Source organism: Coenobita brevimanus, chromosome 88, assembly GCF_032717465.1.
Source record: "Coenobita brevimanus isolate Jiangsu-jjx chromosome 88, ASM3271746v2, whole genome shotgun sequence".
NCBI classification, from domain to species: domain Eukaryota; kingdom Metazoa; phylum Arthropoda; class Malacostraca; order Decapoda; family Coenobitidae; genus Coenobita; species Coenobita brevimanus.
The window spans coordinates 7,178,251-7,204,397 of record NC_137041.1 but is presented as its reverse complement, the minus strand read 5'-3'; the positions used below and the strand labels follow the sequence as shown (position 1 = coordinate 7,204,397).

At 46.7% G+C, this 26,147-nt stretch overlaps 1 protein-coding gene across 1 annotated transcript in view; it reads left to right on the top strand.

Annotated features, from left to right (window-relative positions):
* Positions 1 to 26,147, top strand: part of LOC145411189 (latrophilin Cirl-like) — a 217,982-nt gene that overhangs the window by 31,508 nt on the left and 160,327 nt on the right. The window lies entirely within an intron of this gene.

The following is a 26,147-nucleotide window of genomic DNA, read 5'->3' as shown; positions in this document are numbered from 1 at the left end:
GGAGAGGAGGAGGGAGGGAATGTCAAGGGTAAGATAGGGTGCTTTGAATAGTTGTAGTCAAAATACGGAGAGAGGTGGAGAGTAGGAAGACGGCATAGAAAGGGAAGAGAGAGGTCTGGAGGGAAGAATCAAGGGGGGAAGAGGGGATAAAGGGAGGGGGAGAGAGGGGGGGGTAGGCTTATGGGTCCCCTGGTGATGCGATTGTCATATTAGGCCTCATTTTTTCCCCTCCCATTTGGCAAGGGGCCGAGAAGACGCGCTACCGAGTTCTCCCATTACCAGCCTCATCTTTCTACCTTATTCTAGTCTCATTTTTCATTTTGATTTTTTCCACCATGTTTTTTCAGTTTTTTGTACCTTTTTTTCGCACTGCTTTTCAGCCTCTTTTCATTTTGTCTACACTTTTCGTTTTCCCTTTTCCTCCTTTTCATTAGTTGAGTTGGAGATAGATAATAAAGAACAACGATAGATAGAGGGAAATGGGTCTTCTATGATGTTTAATAAATGTTAGAATGAAGCTTTTTTTTTTTTTTTTTTTTTTTTTTTTAGGGAATAATTTGGTGGTATATCTTGTGTTTTCTCTGATTTTCATAACAAATACAGTATTTTTTTCTCTTATCATATAACACCATACCTCACCACATCACTTACCACACCACTCCACACCACCACTTAAGTACACTACTCCACACCACCATTTACTCCACCCCACCATTTACTCCACCCCACCATCACTTACAACACCACACCACTTATCACAATATAGCAGCATACCACACCACTTCACTACCTACCACACTACACCACCACATATCACACCACACCACCACTTACCACCACACCTCCACAGCGCATAACACCCCACACCATACCACATCACAGACTACTACACACCACCATACAACCCAATCCCACCATACCACACACTACTACTCTATACTGCCACACCACACTACTGTACAACACAGCCTCACTCTACCCATATACCACACTTCATCGTTGCACTACACCATACCACCACACCAGATAACACTCTTACATACAGTATTACAACACAACTCACCATCCAACCAAACACCACACCGCACCGCACCCCACCACCCCACACCACACCCCACCACCCCACACCACACCCCACCACCCCACACCACACCCACCACCCCACACCACACCCCACCACCCCACACCACACCCCACCACCCCACACCACACCCCACCACCCCACACCACACCCCACCACCCCACACCACACCCCACCCCACCCCATCCCACCCAACCCCACCCCTCCCCTCCCCGCCACACCCCTCCCCTCCCCGCCACACCACACCACACCACACCACACCACACCACACCACACAACACCAGCCTGTCTTTCCCAGTTGGGGCCTCGTGACGCGACGTGAGGAACGAAGGGCTCACAAAGTTCCTTAAACAAGCCATAAAAACAATTTGGTCCGAGGAAAGAGGTCGCTAGCGTCTCTCTCTCTCTCTCTCTCTCTCTCTCTCCGGCATATATCCCCCATTTCCTTTCCATTTCCTCCAAGTGCTCTCTCTCTCTCTACCCAGTCCCCCTATCACATGCTCATCCCTCCTCTTTCTTCCTCTTTATCCTTGTCTCTGTCTCTGCTCTACTACGAGTACCTCTCCTCTTCTCTGCTGTTTCACTACTTCTCTCTTATCTCTCCTCTTCTTTCCTCTTCTTCCTCTCCTCTTCTTTTCTCTTCTTCCTCACCTCTTTTTTTCCTCTTCTACCTCTCCTCTTCTTTCCTCTTCTACCTCTCCTCCTCTCTCCTCTTCTGCCTCTCCTCTTCTCTTCTCTTCTACCTCTCCTCTTCTTTCTTTTTTTACCTCTTCTCTCCTCTTCTGCCTTTTCATTTCTCACCTTTTCGACCTCTTCTTTTCTCTCCCCTCCTCTAATACCTCTTCTTTCCTCTCTTCTTCTGCCTCTCCTCTCTATCCCCATCTACCTCTCCTCTTCTCTCCTCATCTGCCTCTTCATTTCTACCTCTTCTCTTCTCTCCTCCTCTTTTCTCTCTTCCTCTAATCCCTCTTCCCCATCATCATTCTTTCACCTCTTCCTTCCTCTTCAATCATCATCTTTCCCTTTTCTCTTCCACTTCGTTTCCTTCCTCTTCATTCAAGATCATCATATTTTCTTTTCCTTTTTCCTTCATCTGCTTTTCCTCTCATTTCCTTTTCCGTCGTTTTCCCCATGAGACAAAAAAAATGGCATCACGTTCCATTACTTTTTTCCTCTGAACAGAAAAGAATTCGACAGGAAAGGCATAATTTTTCTTTGTATTATATTATTTTCTTGTCGCTAACCCCGAAAAAAAATATAAAAAAAATTACCATGGATGAGAGAGAAGATTGGTGGAGCAGAAATGGATCTTTTTTTTTACTTGCTTGTCTTCTTTTGTATATCAGGGTTGGCATGTCATTCTCTCTCTCTCTCTCTCTCTCTCTCTCTCTCTCTCTCTCTCTCTCTCTCCACACACACACACACACACACACACACACACACACACACACACACACACACACACAGTTCTCTCCCCTATCTTTTGTTTACAGACCATAAGGTATGTTGCTGTTTGCTTTCCTTTGTATTCCCTCCTCTCTTCCTTCCTATCCTCCTCTCTTCCCTCCTCCCTCTCCTCCCTCCATCCCTCCTCCCTCTCCTCCTTCCTTTCCTTCTCTTTTCCATCCTTCCTTCTTCCTCCGTTTAGATGCCCTTCAGTTTATTGTCATTCTGTCCTGGCCTCTATGTATTCAGCCAGAGAGAGAGAGAGAGAGAGAGAGAGAATTTCCCAGAGTACCATAATTCACCAACCCAACAATTTTTTATTTTTTAAGTTCCTATCCCATTTTCAGTTTTTTTCAGTACCCCCCATTCACTTGTCCCTAAATTGTCAGTCTTCCTTTTCTTTCATTTATTTATTTTTTTCTGATGTTAATTGATAGCTTCTTTCCTCTCTTTCCCTTTCTAATTGATAGCTTCTTTCCTCTCTTTCTCTTTCTAATTGATAGCTTCTTTCCTCTCTTTCCCTTTCTAATTGATAGCTTCTTTCCTCTCTTTTCGTTTTTCATTAATTTTTTTCCTCTCTTTCCCTTCCATCTTAGTTCTCATGTTTTTCCTACCCCTCCCACGCCTCTCATCCCTCCCTTCACCCTTTCTTTTTGTCATTTTTTGCCTTTCCTCTTTTCCTGTTTTTTTTCTTCCGCCCTCACTGTTTTGTCCCTTTCCCTCCCTGTTTTCTCCTCTTCCCTGCCCGTTTTCTCCCCTTCCCACCCTGTTTTCTCTATTATCCCTCCCTGTTTTCTCCCCTCCCCTCCCCTCCCTGTTTTCTCCCCTCCCTCCCTGTTTTCTCCCATTCCCTCCCTGTGTTCTCCCCTCCCTGCCTGTTTTTTATTCCTCCCTGTTTTCTCTCCCTTTTTCCCCGGCTTTCCAGTCTCATTTCCCCTTTATCCTTCCTTCCATCAACTTTTTCCTTGCGTCTCCTCACTCTTGCCTTTTCCTTAAACTATTTTTTCCCCTCTTTTCCCTCACTATTTCCCTTTACACTAACCTCTTTCCTCCATTCTTGCACCCGTCACCACCTCGCATCTTCCCTCGCATCTCATAGTCCCACCTGTATAATTTACCTGGGCAGGTGTTGTTCTAAAGGGGGAAGGTGAGGTAGGAGAGGGGAGAGGTGAGGGAGAGAGGAGACAGGGAGGGATGGGGGGATAAGTGGGGGAGAGGGGAGCAGGGAGAGGAGAAGTTAGGGGAGGGGCCAGGAAAGAAGAGAATGGAACAGATGAGGGAGGAAGAGCAGGAGAGGGGGTAGGTGAGGGAGATGGGGGTAGGAGAGAGGGGAGGGGGAAGGGGGGCTGTGGAAGCGGGAGGGGGCAGGAGAGAGGGAGGGGAAACAGGAGAGGGGAAGGGAGAAGGAGAGGCAGACCAAAGCACTCCCTGAGGAACTTGCGTCTCTTAGCTTACTCACCAATATTCTTTGGCTTTAAGACGTGTAAATGCTCGTTTGTGTATACCTCATATAAAATACAAAATACATCAAAGTTAAAATAGAATGAATAATAAAGAAAAAATACGATAAAATACGAGAAGGAAAATGATGTGCGTTAAAAGTACTGTTGTTGGAAAGTAGTGCTGAAAAAAAAAAAATCAGATTTAGTACTTTCTCCCAGCTTACAAATTTAGTACTTTCTCCCAGCTTACAAATTTAGTACTTTCTCCCAGCTTACAAATTTAGTACTTTCTCCCAGCTTACAAATTTAGTACTTTTTCCAGCTTACAAATTTAGTACTTTCTCCCAGCTTACAGATTTAGTACATTTTCCAGATTACAAATTAGTACTTTCTCCCAGCTTACAGATTTAGTACTTTTTCCAGCTTACAGACTTAGTACTTTTTCCACATTACAAATTAGTACTTTCTCCCAGCTTACAGATTTAGTACTTTTTCCAGCTTACAGACTTAGTACTTTTTCCACATTACAAATTAGTACTTTCTCTCAGTTTCTCCGGACGATTTTCTTTATCATAGGAGCCCACGAAAGTTAAGATACGTCGAAAGACCCCAGGCAACTCTAGGCGAAGCTCCCTAACACCTCTTCTATACCGATTTATTTTTGGATACGGCTGGCTGATATCGTCTTGCTCGTTATCTATGCAGAGTATGGTGGTATTAGAATAAGGCACAGAAGAGGACGGCAAGGTGTAATTAAGCAAAATAAATCGCTTTGGAGGAGGTGTTAGGGAGCTTCGTTAACCGACCAGCTTAGGCGCATGGAAGAGAGAGAGAGAGAGAGAGAGAGAGAGAGAGAGAGTTTACGATCCTTTCACAACTACTTCCCCCTCGACGCCCAACACCTTCAGGTCCGTCACGCCCCCGATTCCTCTCCGTCGCGTCCGTCAGCGTCTCCGTCACCCAGCCTCTTGAAGGGATATGCCGAGCGCGGTTCACTCAAGGGAGGGGAAAGATGGCCTCGTTGCAGTGCTTTGTGTGGGGGGAGTTTACTAGGGAAAGGCCGAGTGTGACGGACAAGGGAGGAGCCAAAAGTCTGAGCGTAATTGTGTTATTCTGTACTCGTCCTGCCTTGGCTCATATTATCGTCCTTCTCTTGCATATTTCACGTATAGGTTCTTCCCCCTTACTTGGTTCAGATTGTCGTCCTTCTCGTGCTTATTTCACGCATAGTTTCTTCATCCCAACTTGGTTCAGATTGTCGTCCTTCTCTTGCTTATTTCACGTATAGTTTTTTCATCCCAACTTGGTTCAGAGTATCGTCCTCCTGTTGGTTATTTCTCGTAGGTTAGTGATAGGATAAGGCAATGGCACTGCTCTATCGTTTCCATAGCACTTTTTTGTGACCATCATATTAATGTGTTCATTTTGGCTACGACTGAGCATTGTAAATGGTGAGATTGCTGAGGTACCACTATCGCCATTGCTCTCTCTCTCTCTCTCTCTCTCTCTCTCTCTCTCTCTCTCTCTCTCTCTCTCTCTCTCTCTCTCTCTCTCTACCCCATCCCAAGGCTCTTCCAGGTCGGATTTTAGGCAGGTCTGGCGTGGAGTGTCGGGGTCCCTCTCACACAACACCCCCATAAAAGCCTCGCCCGCCATCCACACCACGGACACACCACTGAGAGAGAGAGAGAGAGAGAGAGAGAGAGAGAGAGAGACGAGGATGAAGAGGAGGAGTAAAAAGAAGAGCAGCAGGAGTAGGAGGCCCATTTGCAGCACGTAAAAAGAGTAGTTTCCTGCCTCTCCTCTTTCCTTCTAAGTCCTATCCTCATCTTCAGCATGTTTTTGGTGTTCCCCCGCCTTTTATTTATTCATTTATTTTTTTTTTTTTACCTTTGCTCTGCTTCATACGCTGCTTCTCGTGTTTTCTTATGTTTTAGTAGTTTTCATTCTTATTAGTGTCTCCATTTTTTCTTTCTCATCTTTTCTTTTCGTTTTTCTCCATCTTTCTTTTTCATTTTTCTCCTTTCATTTTTTTTTTACTTTATTTCGGTTTTTCTGTGTGTTCATTGCTTCTCCCCCAGTCTTATTTTGTTCTGTTTTTCTTCCCTTTTCCTCCCTTTTGTTGTGTTTTATATTTCTTTCGTCGAATCATATAACGATGTTTTTGTTTTTTTTTCCCCACTTGTATTTTTTCTCACTTTTCCTCCTCATTCCTCTTGCCCTCCCTCTTCCCTCCTTCCTTTCTACACTCCGGTCGCATTTACCCTTTTCCTTCGCACCCCATTTATTCCCCTTCACCATCTCCTTCCTCTCCTCCTTCCATCTTCCTCCTGTCTTTCTCTTCCACTGCTGTTCTTTGGCCTAACCCCCTACCCAAGAACCAAGTATTATCCCGTCTCTACCTCCCTCTCTTCCACAGTCCCCTTCATCCACATCACTTTCTTACTTTCTCTTCCCATTCCTTTTCCTTCTCCTCTCTCTCTCTCTCTCTCTCTCTCTCTCTCTCTCTCTCTCTCTCTCTCTCTCTCTCTCTCTCTCTCTCTCTCCAGTCCCTTTCCCATTATTTCCTCTTCTGTTTCCCTCCATTTTTGCACATTTTATTTACTCCTCAGTCCTTTCTTCCTCACATTTCTCCACCGTCTCTCCACCTTTCTCTTCTCCTCGTTCATTATTCACTGTCTGTTCTTTCCTTCTCCAGTTCTCTCCATCGTTTATTCTCCCACCCATTAGTTTCACAGTTTCCCCACTTCTCCCTCCCTCCCTCTCTCCTTCAGTCCTTCCCTCCACAACTCTCCCCAACATCCCTCTATCCCTCTCCTCTCTATCCCTCTTCCTTCTGTCCCTTTCCCCTCCATCCCTCTCCCCTCTATCCCTCTCTCCTCTATCCCTCTCCCCTCTATCCCTCTCCCCTCTATCCCTCTCCCCTCTATCCCTGTCTCCTCTATCCCTCTCCCCTCCATCCCTCTCCCCTCTATTCCTCTGCCCTCTATCCCTCTCCCCTCTATTCCTGTCTCCTCTATCCCTCTCCCCTCCATCCCTCTCCCCTCTATTCCTCTCCCCTCCATCCCTCCCTCTTCTACCCCCTCCCCTCCATCCATCTCCCCGCTATTCCTCCTCCCTCCATCCCTCTCCCCTCTATCCCTCTTCCTTTTGTCCCTCTCCCCTCCATCCCTCTCCCCTCTTTCCCTCTCCCCTCTTTCCCTCTCCCCTCTTTCCCTCTCCCCTCTTTCCCTCTCCCCTCTATCCCTTTCCCCTCTCCCCTCTATCCCTTTCCCCTCTATCCATCTCCCCTCTATCCCTTCCGCTTCTATCCCTCTGCCCTCTATCCCTCTCCCCTCTATCCCTCTCCCCTCTATCCCTCTCCCCTCTATCCCTCTGCCCTCTATCCCTCTCCCCTCCATCCCTCTCCCCTCTATCCCTCTCCCCTCTATCCCTTCCGCTTCTATCCCTCTCCCCTCTATCCCTCTCCCCTCCATCCCTTCCGCTTCTATCCCTCTCCCCTCTATCCCTTCCGCTTCTATCCCTCTCCCCTCTATCCCTTCCGCTTCTATCCCTCTCCCCTCTATCCATCCCTCTCCCCTCTATCCATCCCTCTCCCCTCTATCCCTCTCCCCTCTATCCCTCTCCCCTCTATCCCTTCCGCTTCTATCCCTCTCCCCTCTATCCCTCTCCCCTCTATCCCTCTCCCCTCTATCCCTCTCCCCTCTATCCCTCTCCCCTCTATCCCTCTCCCCTCTATCCCTTCCGCTTCTATCCCTTCCGCTTCTATTCCTCTCCCCTCTATTCCTCTCCCCTCTATCCCTCTCCCCTCTATTCCTCTCCCCTCTATCCCTCTCCCCTCTATCCCCTCGTCCTCCTGTAACCAGAGCCGCGACCCTCCCCTGATCTCAGTAGAGCCTAGGTACTGAGAGACGCCTGGGGGACGCTTCTTAATGCCTCTGGGGCTAGGGATCATATATTTGTGCCTCAACGTAATGCGCAGGCGATTTATCCCAAGTGACGATGGACCTTAGTAATCTTGCGCTCTCTCTCTCTCTCTCTCTCTCTCTCTCTCTCTCCTTATATTTTGGTCTTTTTGTTACTCGCTTCTCTTGGTGAGGCTTCGTTCCATTTTGTTGGTGTATTTTTGTCATTTCAAGTTATTCTTTTTTTCTCTTTGCATACTGCATTTCTCATTTTTTTGAAATCTAGTATTTCACTTTTTTTTTTTTTTTTTTTTTTTTTTTTTTTGAGGGAGAAAAGGATGGGGGATTATGTGTATTATTTTTCGGCAATATTTTATCTCCGGTTCATTTAAGGCTTTGTTTGTTTTATACACTGTTTTTGTTTTGTCCCACACAAACACACACCATATATATAAATATATATATATATATAGATAGATAGATAGATAGATATATATATATATATATATATATATATATATATATATATATATATATATATATATATACACATAATATATACTGTATAATTAAATAGTAGATCATCAGACAGAAATACAGAAACAGAGGCAGATATGGTGGGCTTAGACTGGCGTCGGTTCCCCCAACATGGCCTAAAGTTGGGAGACAATTAGCCGCTCGTAATTTCCGGGGAGGGAGGTGGTGTCGGGGCGGAGCAGGGGGATGGTAGCTGGGTTTTAATGGACGAGAGGAGGGGGAGAGGAGCTGGCAGCATTGAGAGTGGGGTGGGGGACTGAGATGGCTAGGGGAGGCTCATAGTATGTGTGGGGGGGACCTGATAGGAGACAGTTGAGAGGGGGGTTGCTTAGAGGAGGGTGTAAGGAGCTGAGAGGGGTGTACGGAGTAGGTGGAGAGAGAGAGAGTTTTATTACTTCATCTTGGTTTCGGTGAGGGGAAGAGAGGTGGTTGGGGGAAGACTCGAATAGAAGGAAGAGGACGTTGGGAGTTGAGGTAGATGCTGGAAGGTGAGGACGAGGATGAGTGAAGATGAAAGAGTGACGAGAAGGGTAAGGTTAACAGATAGTAGTGGGGTGTTATAGAGAAGATAGAGAGAGGAGGGGAAATGGAAGGAGGAGGGGGGAGGGACTCGGAACTAGAAGTGAAAGATGGAGGGTATGTGGATGGAGGGGGAAAGGGGTAATAGGTAGCAGTTGAACGATGTAGCGGGGATGTGATTAATAGAGGGGGAGGGAGGGATAGAGGGGGATCTGAGGGCTAGGTGGGGACATGAGAGGGAGGGAGGATAGAGGGGACATGAGGGGAAAGGGTAAAGGGTGTCGTGTTTCATTTAGCTAACTAGATTCTATTTTTATCATGAAAAATGGTGTAGGAAAGTTACGATTCGGTTCCATTTCGTTATTTTTATCGTATTTTCCGTAGTTCCCCCAGTCCATTTACGATAATTTTGGTGACAGGAGTGTGGTAGGATTTATGGTACTGGCCCTGATGGTGGTAGTGGTGGTGGTAATGGTGGTAATGGTGGTGATGATGGTGGTGCTTTTCTCCTAATGGTTATTGTTGAGGTCTGACTGTTAATTGGGTTAGTATTGGTGTTTGTAGGGAGAGCAATTGTGGTAGTTGGGGTGGTGGTGGTAGTTATAGTGGTTGGGGTGGTAGCTGTAGTGATGGGTGGTAGTTGGAGTGGTGGTAGTTGTCATTAGTACTAGCAGCTGTAGTGGTAGATGAAGTGGTAGTGATTATTGTAATGGTTGTGATAGTTGTAGTGATAGTTAGTGGTTGATTGGTGGTTGGACTGATGGTGGTAGTCACAGTAGTGGTTGGCGTTATAGGTAGTGTTGGTTGTGGTTGGGTTGATAGTTGTGGTAGTTTGGATGGTAGATTAAACGTCAGCTGTAGGTAGTGATGGTTAAGTTGATGGCTGTAGTGGTAGTGGGTGTTGGAGTGGTAGTCAGAGGTGGCATTACTGTACTGGTAGTTCGTGTGGTAGTTGTAGTAGTAGTTAGGTTGTTATATATCCCAGTTCAGCCTGCAGTGCACTGGGTTCACGTCCAGAATAGATGAGAGTTGAGCCAGAACAGTATTAAAAACTCGCAAAATTTAGTCTCCCCAACCACCATATTCTTCCTACAGCCTCCCCATTCTCTCCCCAACCCCACCTTTCCCCAGTCCATCCCCTTCCCCCCCACCCACCTAAGTCCCCCACCCACTCAGCAAATTCATCCCCCACCCACTCAACAAATTCATCCCCCACCCACTCAGCAAATTCATCCCCCACCCACTCAGCAAATTCACCTCCACCCACTCAGCCAATTCACCCCCCACCCACTCAGCAAATTCAACTCCACCCACTCAGCAAGTTCATCCCCACCCACTTAGCAAATTCATCCCCACCCACACAGCAATCCCACCCACTCAGCAAATTCATCCACCACCCAGCAGATCCCCCCCATCCCTTCCCACCCATTTAATACCTTCCCCATCTACCATCACCACCACCCTCTCAGTCATACAACACTGAACAAAATAAATCCAGAGATAAAAAAGTGAAGATGAGGGGAGAGAGAGAGAGAGAGAGAGAGAGAGAGTGATGCAAGTAATACGGTAAGTTTATAAGAGCAAAAACATTTAAATTATGGTAGTAAAGAGAGAGAGAGAGAGAGAGAGAGAGAGAGAGAGAGAAATGCAAGTAATACGGTAAGTTTATAAGAGCAAAAACACATTTAAATTATGGTAGTAAAGAGAGAGAGAGAGAGAGAGAGAGAGAGAGAGAGAGAGAGAGAGAGAGAGAGAGAGAGAGGCCCAGCAAAAAACCGAGAGGACAAATCGAAATATCAGATTCAGAAGGGAAGACGAAAAAAAAAAGAAAAAAAACGGAAAATAGGGAAGGGAGATCGAGAAGGCGTAATAAGAACCATCGGAGTTTCCCTGACAGTTCAATTTATCGAGAGAGAGAGAGAGAGAGAGAGAGAGAGAGAGAGAAACTTGGCATTCGATTGCGGTGAGGTGAATTAGATGGTCCGAGTGTTTATCTTTTATTTTTTTTTTTTATCTTTCTTTGGTGAGTCATTTTTATTGTTAAGATTGGAAAAAAAAAATAAAAAAGAGCTGGGTGTTGATGATTTATTTTCTCTCTGCTAATAAATTCTCGTCTTGTGTGTGTGTGTGTGTGTGTGTGTGTGTGTGTGTGTGTGTGTGTGTGTGTGTGTGTGTGTTTCTTGTTTTGTACACTTCGTTTCTTTTGTTTTTGTTGTTTATTGTTTCATTATCCGATTTTCTTGTTTAATTTGTTTTTCGATTTTTTGCCTTTTTTTCACATGATATGCCTTTTTCTCTTGATGGTATGGTTGGAGAGAGAGAGAGAGAGAGAGAGAGAAACGAATCTTGGAGAGTTGTTGTTGTTGTTGTTTGTTGATGTTAATTGTTGCTATTGTTGTTATTTTTGTTTGTTGCTTTTGTTGTTGTTGCTTCATGCTTATCTGAATGTGAACCCAGTGGACTGCAGGCTAAAGAAAAGGGATACAGTGAAGGGAAGATTGGGGATAAAGGATAAAGGGATAAAGGGAAGAAGGGAGGATAAAGGGATAAAGGGAAGAAGGGAGGATAAAGGGATAAAGGGAAGAAGAGAGGGAAGGGCTGAAGGGAAGAAGAGAGGGAAGGGGTAAAAGGAAGAAGAGAGGGAAGGGGTAAAGGGAAGAAGAGAGGGAAGGGATAAAGGGAAGAAGAGAGGGAAGGGATAAAGGGAAGAAGAGAGGGAAGAGGTAAAGGGAAGAAGAGAGGGAAGGGATAAAGAGGAGAAGAGAAGGAAAGGATAAAGGGAAGAAGAGTGGAAGGGAGGAGGGTCGGGGATAGTACAGGAGATGACGATAGGGCAAAATGAGGATGAGAAGGAAAGGGGAATGGGCATAGAGCTTACTCGTAGAACATAACAGGGATAGTTAGAGGGATGAAGGGGGATTGGGGAGCGGGGATGATGATGGGGGGGAGTAGGTTGGGGGAGGGTAGAGGGGAAAGATAAGGGGGGAATAGTACACGGGGATCATGTTAGGGGGGGATTAGGATGCGGAGGATAAAGGAAATGAGAAGGAAACTCATAAGCTAGAAGGATAAAAAGGAAGGAGAGAACGGGATGATTATAGTGGGGGGGAAGAGGAGGGGAAGGTAGACATAGAGGAAGGAGGGAACGAGAATGATAGTGAGGGATGAGGGAAGTGGTAGAGGAAGAGGCAAGAAAACGAAGGAGAAGAGGAGGAGGAGGACTAGAAAGGAGAGGGGACAGGAGAGGGTCAGGGGATAGAAAAGGGATAGGGTCAGGGGATAGAAAAGGGATAGGGGGACAGGAGAAGGATAGGGGGACAGGAGAGGGGACAGGGGAGACAGGAGAGGGTCAGGGGGAAAGGAAAAGGGACGGGAAACATCTTTGGTCCACGGTCCACTGTCCTCTCCCCTTTACGTATTCCAGTCGTGTTCTTTTCTTGTGGGCTTTCCTTGCTCTCTGGTGTCGGTCTAACGTTATTGATGTGTGTGTGTGTGTGTGTGTGTGTGTGTGTGTGTGTGTGTGTGTGTGTGTGTGCGTGCGTGCGTGCGTGCGTGTGTGCGTGCGTGCGTGCGTGCGTGTGTGTGTGTGTGTGTGTGTGTGTGTGTGTGTGTGTGTGTGTGTGTGTGTGTGTGTGTGAACTATCGGAAGTACCCCTCTACTATCATTATACTGACAGTCACCTCATGTACAGTATCAGTAAAATGTAGGATGGTGATAATGATGATGGTGATTGCTTACTTGCACACTACCAAGCTCTTCTTTAACTTCACCAAGCTCTTCTTTAACTTCACCCCAAAAACATCATTTCTATATTATTTCAGTTTCATGACCATAGATATAGCCTTCATTAACCCCATTACTCCTGACCTGAAATCAATTAACTTTTTTTTACTCTAACTTGGGCCTGAAAATGACTTCTCCCCGTCTTTAATCTTGTCCTGTAAGAAGAGAAACGCTAAAATATACCTCTAGTTACGAAGAAGTGCTATAGAAAGAGTGTAGAGCCATAGCATTATCTTTTCCCGGCAGTGAACTATGTATCGTACGCTGCAGAGGGGTGAAAATCTGGACCAAGTTAATGAAAAAAAGTGTAAAGTATCGGCAAGAATAACATACACAGGTGACGTATTTGGGAGGAAAGGATTTTAAAACGTCTTAATATTACCTCAAAAAACCTGTCATACTAATTCAAGGTGCAGAACAGTAGAGAAAAAACTGTCCTGCACTGAAATGTGACCACAAATTAAAATAGACACAGGGAAAAAAAAAAATCAGAAGAAGCAGACGAAACAGAAAAGGGAAATCATAATCCATTGAATCATAATCCACAAATTTAAGAAAGGAAGGGGAGAAAAAATAAATCGGACGAAAAGAGCGCAGATGATAAAAGCTGAGCGGCGGTGAGGATGGGTGGAAACAGTTAGAGACAAAGGGCAGTAAAGGAACGATTAAGAGTGGGGGAGAAGTGCCTGGTGTGTGTGTGTGTGTGTGTGTGTGTGTGTGTGTGTGTGTGTGTGTGTGTGTGTGTGTGTGTAGTGCTGGGGAAGAAGGAGGGAGAAGTGGGAGAAAGTGGAGGGAAGAATGAGAGCGAAAAAGAAAGGGATAGGAGAAAGGAGAGAAAGGTAAGGGGACGGAAGACAGACAGAGGGGGGAGAGGAGGCGATAGGAATGAGAGACAAAGAAAGTATGAAAGAGAGAGAGAGAGAGAGAGAGAGAGAGAGAGAGAGAGAGAGGGAGGAGACAGGGGGGTAGGAGGGGCCTGAGACTTGTAAACTAACGGGACTCACACAGCCAGCGTCCCACCACATTTATATGCAGCAGATAGCCACTCTTAAGCACTCCATAGCCCTCGGGAGACTAGCCCCTGCCCCCTACCCCTCCCCACCTAACCCCCACTAGCCTAGCCACAGCCCCCTACCCCTTCCCCACGTAGCTTTCCCTAGCCTCCCCCATATAGACCACACTCCTTCATATAATTGACGTAAGGGATGGAATACCTAACTAACACATACCTAGGAGCCCCCCCCCTCTCTCTCTCTCTCTCTCTCTCTTACACACACACACACACACACACAGGGAGAGAGAGGGAGGGAGGGAGGGAGGGAGGGAGGGAGAGAGTAGCCGACTGTCGCCATAACTAATAGCATCGTGTGGGTAAGTGCTCCCCAAGCCAGCCATATAGGGCGAGTTCATTCCCACTAGGAGACTGAGCTGGCCCGTGTTATTGAACCTTGAACCCTCTCTCTATGCTGACGTCTTTGTAGGAGAGAGAGGGAGAGAGGTGGAGGGAATGGGATAGAGGGCAAGAGAAGGGAATGAGAGAGAGACGGGGGGCGTTCCTCTCCTGCACCACAGCATCTCCAGACGATTTTAACTCACGAAAATTATCTCGGGTTAATGAAGGCCATATCAAATCTCTCGAGGTTAAAAATCCTTCTTAGATGAATAAAATAGGTTGAAGGAAGCATGAATAAGCAAACGACATCGGAGTGAAGGGGTGGAGAGAGTGAGTGTGTGTGTTCTGGGCATGAGGAAATGGGAGGTGAGGGTGGGGGTCTTGAATGAGCGGTGATGAAGGGGAGTGGTGAATTATTGTGTCTTTCAGTCCCATATGGATGATGATAGTAATGATGATGGTGATGATGGTGGTGGTGGTGGTGGTGGTGGTGAACTAATATTTGCCATCCCGTTTATTTTCTTTGGTTTATATGAAGAGAATACTTCTTGAGAGGAATACCTCCTCTCCGTATCTTTGCCCCCCCCCCCTTCTTTCTCCTCACCTGTCTTCCTCTCCTTTCCCTCCCTCATTTTCTCCCCTTTCTCCACCATCGTTCCACCTCTCTTTCTCTCTCGCCTTCCTCCTTCTACCCTGTCCTTCCTCCTTCACCCATACCCTCCTTCTCTCCTCCCTGCTCATCTCCTTCCTCCCCTTTGTGTCTCCATCTCCCTCATTCATATCTCCTCTCCCTCCCTTCATTCCTCCTGCTCTCCCTCTCTCTCCCCTTTCTGCCTCCCTCCCTCCTTACTCCCACTCGGGTTCCTTCCATTCTCCCACATTCTCTCTCTCTCTCTCTCTCTCTCTCTCTTTCTCTTTCCTCACCTCCCTCTCTCTCTCACCTCCCTCGTGCCTAACACGGCAAGCCACGACTGCCTGGAAGCAACAATAGATATTAGGGAGTCCTGCCACCATTACCATTAGCTGGGGGATGGTATCAGTTCCCCCTTATCGGTCCCCCCTTACCAGCCCCCTTAACACCCCCTTACCTCCCTTTACCCTACTACCTCACCCCTTAGCCCCCTCTCTCCCTTTGCCCTTCATGCCGTTCTCCCTTACCCCTCTCCCCACTCCCTCTTTCCCTTTTTCCTACTCCCCTTCCCCTTTTCCTACTCCCCTTTCCCCTCTCCTCACGCGCCTCTTCCCTTCTTACCTCTCACTCCCTACCCCTCACTCACCCTCGTTTCCCCCTTACCCCTCACTCCCTACCCCTCACTCACCCTCGTTTCCCCCTTACCCTTAAGCCTCACAAATTTACCCAGGTTTGGAGAGAGAGAGAGAGAGAGAGAGAGAGAGAGTTTCGAAATACATGGACTAAAATAACTCTTGAATGCTAGGTCTTCTTTTAATCTTAACCTTCTTGCTGCCTCCAGACGATTTCATTCAGCTTTAGAGGAGTGCCCTGGTAATAAAGGGTTAATGAAGGCTGTATCAAACCCTTCCAGAACGAATAGTCTCTCCAAAGCATAATTGAAATCGTCTGGGAGGAACAGAAATGGAATGCAGAAGGAAGGGGTTGGATGTCCTGGCTATCTTGCTTGTCCTGGGTGTCCCTCCTGTGGGTGGTAGGGCAGGTCATGTGTGTGTGTGTGTGTGTGTGTGTGTGTGTGTGTGTGTGTGTGTGTGTGTGTGTGTGTGTGTGTGTGTGTGTATACAGTTGGAATAATAGATATTGGTTGGTGAATTGTGAGTGGGGGAGGGGAGTGAAGGGGTGACCAGAGAGAGAGAGAGAAGGGAATAATATTTGAAATAAAACTCAGGGAATAAAGAATATTATCTGATTAGAATGTACGTGTGTGTGACAGGGAGAGAGAGAGAGAGAGAGAGAGGAGATGAAAAAGAATTAAAGGAAATTGTGTATACAGTTGGAATAATAGATATTGGTTGGTGAATTGTGAGTGGGGGAGGGGAGTGAAGGGGTGACCAGAGAGAGAGAGAGAAGGGAATAATATTTGAAATAAAACTCAGGGAATAAAGAATATTATCTGATTAGAATGTACGTGTGTGTGACAGGGAGAGAGAGAGAGAGAGAGAGAGAGAGAGAGAGAGAGAGAGAGGAGATGAAAAAGAATTAAAGGAAATTGAGAGAAAGTGAGAGAATTAATTTGACAGAGTTACACAAATATATTGATCACACAGACTTTATGGTCCTTACGAAGAGAGAGAGAGAGAGAGAGAGAGAGAGAGAATTGCACAAATCACACAGCTTCTGATCCCTTTGATGTCATTCTATTTTATTGTTACCAGAATTTAAAAGAAAAGGAAAATGGGAAAGACGTGAAAGAAAAACGAGAGGATAAGCGTGAAAAATGAGAAGTGAGATTTAATTAGAGAGTTACACAGATCACACAGACAATATGGTCCCTGTGAGGCAGTTCGGTCTTCATGTTGACATCCTTTGAGCAGAGAGAGAGAGAGAGAGAGAGAGAGAGAGGGAGGGAGCAGTGACCACACCCAGGCAGGCTGTGGTTAAACCCGGCTTAATTACACATATGATTTGTTTTATTGCCAGGTTGGTGATCAGGTTGGGGGGTAGGGAGCAGGGGAAGGGGTGAGGGGAGAGGGGAGGGGAGTTGGAGGGGTGAAACGGAGAGGGGAGGGGCAGTTGGTGGGGCGGAGGGTGGAAGAGTTGGGGGCAGGAAGGGATTAGGGATGGTTAGGCGGGATATGGAGTAGGGATGGGGAAGGGGAGGGGAGAGGGGAGGGGAGTTGGATGGGTGAGAGGGAGAGGGGAGGGGGAGTTGAAGGGGAGGAGGGTGAAGAGTTAGTGGCAGGAAGGGATGATAGGGGTGGGGGAGGGGTGGAAGGGGATGGTAGGGTCAGGTAGGGGAGGGAAAGGGTTAGGGAATAGGGGAAGGGTCAGAAAGGGGTCAAGAGGAAGGGTTGTGGGGTAGGGAGAAATTAAGGGAGGGGGTAGAGGACTCAGACATATTGCCTATGAACCCCACGAGCGATATTAATGCAGATAATTTTTCTAAGTCACAATTTTCCCCAAGAACACGACCCATAATAGCTAATGTGATATCCAGGCCTCTCATCTTCTCTCCTGGGTGAATTGGAACCAGGGAAATACAACTTTGTCCCATAGTCTGACCGGCACGAAAGTTAATCTCGGGTTCTTCCTGTTGCGAGTTTTTCGTGCTCACCAATACACCACCGGCTCCCCAGGTAGAGAGGTCAGGGAGTGGGTGGGGGAGGGGTGGAGGGATCAGGGCGATCGTGGGTGAGGGTAGGGGCAGGCAGTGATGGGTAAGGGTTATTGGGAACGGATCAGGGATGGGGTGGGTTTAGGGGGAGGGGTCAGAGAGGTGATGGGGAGGGGAAGGGAGAGGTTGTAGGTGGGGTGAGGGTGTGAAGGGTAGGGGAGAGGGGAGGGGATAGGGTGAGGGTGAAAGGTCAGAGAGTAGTTGGGAGAGAGGTTGGGAGGGGTAGAGTGGGGGTGGAGGTGGGATGATGGCGTAAAGAAAGGGGGAGAGGGAAGATGGGTAGGGAAGAGGTAAGGGGGAAAATCAGGGAAGAGGATGGGGGAGAGATGAGGGGTCAGGGAGAGTGGGGGGCAGGTGAGGGGGTGAGTGGCAAGGAAGGTGGTGGGGGAGGGGGGAGAAGGGGGTAAGGGTCAGGTCGGTCACTCTTACATGTGTCTCTGTTCAACTGATACTTTGACCATTGACCCCCTCCTCTCTCTCTCTCTCTCTCTCTCTTCGTTCTCTTTCAATCGCCTCTTTCTCTCCTTTTCCTTGTCATTCTCTCTTATTGTTCCTCTCTCTCCTTGTCCCTCCTTTTCTTTCTCCTTTATCTAGTAGTCTGTAATTACGTGTATCCGTTATCTCTCTCTCTCTCTCTCTCTCTCTCTCTCTCTCTCTCTCTCTCTCTCTTTCAATCGCCCCTTTCTCTCCTTTTCCTTGTCATTCTCTCCTGTTGTTCCTCTCTCTCCTTGTCCCTCCTTTTCTTTCTCCTTTATCTAGTAGTCTGTAATTAAGTGTATCCGTTATCTCTCTCTCTCTCTCTCTCTCTCTCTCTCTCATCCAAGTAACCTATTATGTTTAACTCTTTTACTCGTACATTATTCTCTCTCTCTCTCTCTCTCTCTCTCTCTCTCTCTCTCTCTCTCTCTCTCTCTCATCCAATTATCTCACTTTCTCTTACTCTCATTATCGTCTTATTCTTTACCTCAGCCAATCCTTGTCTCCTTCTTTCTGATTACTAACACGACTCTCCTTACCCCTTCAGTAATTATTTAAGTGTTCATTGTTGTAGCTTCAAGTTATTATTTATTTATTTATTTATATTTATTTTCGTGTCTAGTATGGTTATGTTTTCTGTATCTATTTTTTTTTTTTTTTTTGGCTAATTTCGCCTTTGTTGTTTTGGTTCCTTTATTTAGCATTTTTTTTAATTTATGCAAGTTTTTTCGTTGCTAAATTTACGCTTGTTCTTAATTATCTCTCTTTATTTTGCCTTTTGTTTTTACTTACATGAGTCCTTCTGTTCTTCCACACTTTCTGTTATTAGTCTTTATTTATCCTTCATCTTATACTCTTCCCCCCTCTTAATTTAATACCCTCTCTGTCTTGTTCATATCTGTTCTCTCCATGTTCTCGTTTTATGAACTTCTCTCTCTCCACAAACTCATCATTTTGTATTCCACTCTTCCTTCTCTTCTGTAACTCCCTGATCGTCATTTTTATTAATCTTCTTCCTCTTTCTCTTACTCTTTCTTCTCCCGTCTTTGAAGCATGTGTGTGAAGTAACCTATGGGATTTAGGGTAAAGGGTTAAGTCATAGGAGATCAGGAAGAGAGTAGGACATATACAGGGGCTCAGACGATGAAACAGAAGATGGTGATTGTGGACGTGGTATGGTGTAAGTTTGGTGTTATTACTTGAGGACTGGTGTTAATTTGCGAGCGCCCACCCCAGACTCATTGGCAGTCAGTGGAGCTCGAACCCACGTCAGGAGCGTCCACTAAACATGAGGCGAGTACCAAATCGACCGAGCCACCTAGTCCCCTGATTTACATTATAGCGCATAGGCAGGTACATCTTTACCCCCATCCGCTCTGTCCACCCTCATTCCCTAGCCACGCCTGCTCATTTATTCACACACACACACACACACACACACACACACACACACACTCTCTCTCTCTCTCTCTCTCTCTCTCTCTCTCTCTCTCTCTCTCTCTCTCTCTCTCAGCCACACCTTCCCATTTATTTTTATCACCCTTTTTTTATGAGGGCAGTGGCATAGGTGGGGGGGGGGGTCAGCAAAGGTCATGATTATATGGGAGGGGTATATCCATATATACTGCCAGGACCCCTATATATGGGAGGGGGTGGGGGAGAAAGAGGGATGAGGTGGAGTGGGGGTGGGGGAGAATGAGGGATGAGGTGGGGTGGGGGAGTAAGAAGCGTGGGGAGGGAGGAGGGTGAGAAAAGTTTTAATTGTATGATAAATGGGGAGGGGAGTGGTTTGGGAGATGAGGGTGGTGGTAGTGGTGGTGATGGTGGTTGGTGATAGTTGTAGTTGTGGTGGTATTAGTAATCGGAATGGTGGTAGATGGTGTTGGTGATGGTGGTAGTGTCAGTAGTGATAGAAAGGGTGAGAAAAAGGATATTGGCATTGGTTGTGGTGATGATGATGATAGTGGTCATGAAAATAGTAATGAAAATGGTATTAGTAATGGTGGTGAGAGTAATGATTGTGGTGATGATGTTAGAGTTGAAGGTAGTAAAGGCCTCATCATCATTATCAGCATCATCATCATTATCATCATTCATTACGTGGTCATTGCAGCAGTAAAGATAATCAGAATAATCCTTAACATCATCATCATCATCATCATCATTATCATCATGTCATTCATCATCATCATCATCATCATCATTATTCATTACGTGGTCATTGCAGCAGTAAAGATAATCAGAATAATCTTTAACATCATCATCATCATCATCATTATCATCATGTCATTCATCATCATCATCATCATCATCATCATCATCATCATCATCATCATCATCATCATCATTCATTACGTGGTCATTGCAGCAGTAAAGATAATCAGAATAATCCTTAACATCATCATCATCATCATCATTATCATCATGTCATTCATCATCATCATCATCATCATTCATTACGTGGTCATTGCAGCAGTAAAGATAATCAGAATAATCCTTAACAACACTAAGATCATTTTAAGAACAGTTTTCTCATGTTTAAAACGATTGTGGTTGACAGAGGAGAAACATAACCTTGGAGTGTGATGGCCAAGTCAATGCTGATAAGAGGAGTGAGTGGTGGTTGTAGCGATAGTCGTAATGAGTGGTCGTAGATGGTGTCAGGGAACGAAGAGGTCGTCGAGGTTGTGGTAGCGGTGGTCGTGAAGATAGTGGTAGCGATAATATAGTGGGTGGAGTCCTATAGATAAGAAAGGTGGAAGGAAAGCTGGAAGAAGCTTGGAAGAGAGGAGTGAATGGTGTAAGCAGTATGGGTAGAGAGAGAGAGAGAGAGAGAGAGAGAGAGAGAGAGAGAGAGAGGAAGAGAGGAGTGGACGGTGTAAGTAGTACTGACATAAAAAGTGGGCTGAGAGGGAGAGATTGGGAGAGGAGTGAGTGATGTAAGTAGATGCAGAAAGAAAGTTAGAAGGAAGAAACACTGAAAGAGAATAACTGTGGAAAAAATAACGATGTTGTGTTGCAGCAAGAGGCAGGTTGTTAAGAAACATTAGTACTGAAAACTGTGTAGATGAAAAAAGTAATGTGAGAACAAGATGTAAAACAGTTTCAGTAATTTAATGGAGGCGAGGAATTTAGTGTGAAAGCAAGATGTAAGATTGTTTAATGAGGGGAACATAGATACGAGTATAATCTAAAAGGATTAGTAATGAAGAGTTGATGGAGTATTATATGTATTTGGTGTCAGTCTGTCGAAATATTATCTTGGGGGTAAATGCGTATGATTTTGAACAACCATATTATTTGAAGTGTCTTGTCTGTCTGCTTCTGTACCTGATCCCTTTTTCTCGTCAGTTTCTCTTGTGGCTGAATGACAAGGAAAGCACTCAGACATTCCCCCCAAAACCGTCCCTGTACAATCCAGGTCCCTATCGTAGTTCAAGGTGCAAACATAGGTAAAGACCCTGAACAAAGTGCGCGGTAAATGCATATGACTTTAACACGTACCTGGAATTGGAGAGGGACACCTTCACGTGGTGGCGGCAAAACAGACATCCCTCAGCCCCTGTGTCCCGTGAAAGACGAATTATGGACACCAGAAAGGCGATTTTAGTCTGCAGTTCACCGGGTTTACATCCAGCAATAATAGTGTAGCAGTATAAGGTTCACGTCTCTGTTTGCTGCTGTGCCTGATCTCTTTTTCCTCTTCACTTCAGTCTCTCTGGTACATCTTTCTTTTCTCCTACATCAGTATCTCATCTCTCTTTCACCTCTCTTCTTCATCAGTGTCTTTTTTACCTCTTTCTCCTCTTCACATCAGTCACTCTTTTACCCCTTTCTCCTCTTCACATCAGTCACTCTTTTACCCCTTTCTCTTCTTCACATCAGTCTCCCTTTTATCTCTTCTACTTCAGTCTCTCTTTTACCTCTTTTTCCACTCTTCTACATTAATCTCTCTCCTGCCTTTTCCTCCTTCCTTCTACGTCAGTATCTTCTGCGTCTTTCTCCTCTTCACATCAGTCTCTCTTTTACTTCTTCCTCCCTTCTTCAGCATTTACCTCTTTCTCCTTCATCAGTCTCCTGCCTTCTTCCCCTTCCATGTACATCAGTATCTTCTGTATCTTCTTTCTTCTGCTTCGTCACTCGTATGTACCTCTTTCTCCTCTTCTCTACTTCAACACTGCTCTTCCTTCTGCCTCAATCATCAGTCCTGTACAATACATCCGTCTGTCTTCTTTCTTTTCTTCCTTCTGTCTCTACATCAGTTTGTCCTCTCTTCTTCCACTCTTTTACCTCTCACTCTCTCCTCTCTTCTCTCTTCGACTCCTCTCTCACCGGTTTCTCTGCCCATTAATACCCACACACGCCACCATCACCGCCAATACCGCGGCACTCTTTTAGATTTTGTGTACTTTGCTAGATTCTGTGACTCTTTCTGTAATTACTCACCTCCTCCCTTGCGTGCAGTAAGCCGGGGAAACTAATGGGACTGGGTTAAAGATGCTAGGACTTTTTGGTGAGAGAGAGAGAGAGAGAGGGAGAGGGTGGCAGTAGCAGGTGGAGAGACAGAGGGGGAGTGAAAGAGAGAAAGGGAGAGGGCGGGAGAGGGCCCGGTTGTCAGATAAGGAGATAACCTGCTCTTGGCCTTAGTAAAGCATGGACTGGAAGCTATATCAGTGGCCGCCATCTGAAGCCCCGACCAGCCTGCCTAGCCCACAATAACTCTTACGCTCAGCCTTACATTTACGTACACATATTCACGTACATATATAAATACGTACACATTCACACGTAGTTTCAGCAGTGGTCGCTATGTCAGTCGTACACATATATTCATGTATACATAACTATACACGTACATAACCCCTCAGCCATCCTGCCCGACCCACAGTAGCTCGGGGCACATTCTTACAATTACGCACACATTTACGTACACACACACACACACACACACACACACACACACACACACACACACACACACACACACACACACACACACACACACACACACACACACACACACACACACACACACACACACACACACACACACACACACACACACACACACACACACACACACACACACACACACACACACACATTTACGGACACGTTTATTCATGTGCCTATAAAAATACACATACATTCACATATAAATATAACACAGCCTGAAGCGCCTTTTCTGAATTGATGAAGTATCCGTTCAGTGTTATTAAGTTCAAGGATATAGTTGCTCTCTCTCTCTCTCTCTCTCTCTCTCTCTCTCTCTCTCTCTCTCTCTCTCTCTCTCTCTCTCTCTTTCTTTCTCTCTCGTGAATAATGTGAAGTATATATCGTTTTTTTCTTCTTCTTCTTGGAGCTTCGGATTTCCTCAGCCGTGTCCCGAGCTGCCTCAACTTGTCCCTCATTATCGCCGCCATCTCCCCCCTCCCCTCCCCCATCTCTCTCACCCCCTTAACCCTCTTCCCCCTCTCTCATACCCCTGCACCCTATCTTTTCCCCCTTCCCCCTCTTTTGGTCCCCGTTCCCCCTCTCTCACCCCCGTTCCCCCTCTCTCACCCCCGTTCCCCCTCTTTTCATACCCTTCCCCCCTCTTTTCATACCCTTCCCCCCTCTTTTCATACCCTTCCCCCCTCTTTTCATACCCTTCCCCCCTCTTTTCATCCCCCTTCTCCCTCTTTTCATCCCCCTTCCCCCTCTTTTCATCCCCCTTCCCCCTCTTTTCATCCCCCTTCCCCCTCTTTTCATCCCCCTTCTCCCTCTTTTCATCCCCCTTCCCCCTCTTTTCATCCCCCTTCTCCATCTTTTCATCCCCCTTCCCCCTCTTTTCATCCCCCTTCTCCCTCTTTTCATCCCCCTTCCCCCTCTTTTCATCCCCCTTCCCCCTCTTTTCATCCCCCGTCCCCTCTTCTCTTTTTCATCCCTTTTCCCTTCTTCCCCTATTTTTCATCCCCTTTCCCTCGTCTCCTTTTTCTCATCCCCCTTTTCCTCTTCCCCTTTATCTCATCTCCCTTCCCATCCTCTCTTTCTCATCCCCCCTCCCCTCTTCTCTTTCTCATCCCCCTCCCCTCTTCTCTTTCTCATCCCCCTTCCCTCTTCTCTTTCTCATCCCCCTCCCCCTCGTCTTTCTCATCTTGCCCCTTCTGCCTTACGCCCATCCCCCTCTTTGCGATCTTCATCCCTCCTTTCTGCCCCCCAAATTTTTCTCCTGCCCCCTCTCTCTTCATCTCCCCTCCCCATCCATCTTTCTCTCCTCCCCTTCCTTTTGACCCCTTCCTCTAACTTCTCACCCCTGTTCCCCTTTCTAATCTCCTTCCCCTTCGTCGTCTCTCTCTCTCTCTCTCCATAACCCTTCTTCTCCCTTCTTTGGCCGTCTTCCTCATTCCCCTCTGTTCTAAATCTTCCTATCTTCTTCACCCCGTCACCCATCTTCCTGACCTCGTCCTCTCTCATTTTAACCCCTCCTCTGGCTAACCCCCTCGCTGTCTGTTTTACCCTAATCCCATCTCTCTCTCTCTCTCTCTCTCTCTCTCTCTCTCTCTCTCTCTCTCTCTCCCTGTCCCCCACCTCTCTTAACCTCCATCCGCATTTCCCCTCCCTCCATTTTCATTCCCTTTCTCCCCCATATGTAACTCTTCCTCCTTCCTCTCCCTCCTCCTCCTCCTCCCTCATCTTCCCCTTCCCCTCCGCCTTCCCCTTCCCCTCCGCCTTCCTCATCCTCAACCATCCCCTCCTCCCCCTCTCTCATCCTCAACCTTCCCCTCCTCCCCTTGTCTCGCATATATTCACAGTCAAGCCGTATCGCTCCTCGTTACGTATTCGGTTTCGGATATGGGGACAGGATAAGGCGTGGCTACCCTTATCAGACCCCCTCCTTCCCCCACCCCCTCCTCCCCCATTACCCTACTCCTCCCCTCACCCTCCCCTCCCTTTCCTTTCCTTTCCTTTCCTTTCCTTTACTTCCCCTATTCCTGCCCTCCCTCCCGTTCCCCACTTCTCCTGCCCTCCCTCCCGTCCCCTACTCCTCCTGTCCTCCCCTTGCTCGTCCCCTCTCCTTTTTCCCTTCCTTATTTATTTTGTGTACTTCTATTCCCCCAACCTCCCTCTCTCTTCTCCCAGCCTCCCTCTTTCTTCCCCCACCCTCCCTCCCTCCTCTCTTCCCTCTTTTTCATCATTACCCCACCCTCTTATCTGCTTCTCTTTCCTCCTAGCTACTTCCCCTCATCCTCTTGCATCATTTACTTTCCCCTTCCCTTCCCCTCTTCTATATATTTTCACATTTCCTGTCCTTAATCTCAGGCTCTTCCCTCCTCTTCACCCCCACCATCATCTACCTCCCCCATCTCCTCCTCCTCCTCCTCTACCTTCCTCTGCCCCCATCCCATCACCATACACCTCCTTTTTCCTCTTCCCTAGGCCTCAGCAACACTTCATTTCGTATTCCCCCGCTGCTTCCCCTCTTCTACTCCTCCACCATTATGTTGAACCTTAAGTGCCGGGTGATTGGGCCTCGTCGTGTATTCGGAGCGGCTTCGAATGCTTCACTGACAAATTCGACGCTTTTGCCTCTATATCCTCTTTCGTCCTTCCTCCCTTTCTTTCTCTTCTCCCTGCTCTCTCTCTCTCTCTCTCTCTCTCTCTCTCTCTCTCTCTCATATATCCGGAGTGTCGTAGGATGCCGTACCGAAAAACTCACTCCCTTAACCCTCATAACTTTCTTTACCATCCCTCCTTTACTTTATTATTGCCTCTTAACTTTATCCTTTCTCCTTTTTTTTTTTTATCCCTTTCTGTGCTCTCTTACCTACTCTCCTAACCTTCCTTTTCTCTTCTCAGTTTTTACACGTCCTCATCATTCCTCATCCTTCCCTCTCCTTTTCTCCGTTTATTACCTCTCCGTCCCCACTATCCTTCTCCTACCCCTGTTCCTCCCCCCCCCTTCCTTTCCCTGCTTTACTCACTACATTTCCTCCCTACTTTCCCTCCCCTCTTTACTCTTCATCCCTTTTCCCTTCCCCCCTCTCATCTAACCTCCATTTTCATCGTTCCTTCTTTTCATCTTCCCCTCCCATCTTCATCAGTCTTCTACTTCCCCCCCCCCACCTCCAATCCCTTTTCTTCCTTTCCGTTCCTGTATTTTCCCCTGCTTTCTCTTCCCATCTAACCCCTCTCCCCCGTGTGTATCAGTCCCCCCCTGCCCGTATCTTATTCTCCCCCATCCCGTATCTCTCTTTCTGTGACGGACGAACGGGAAG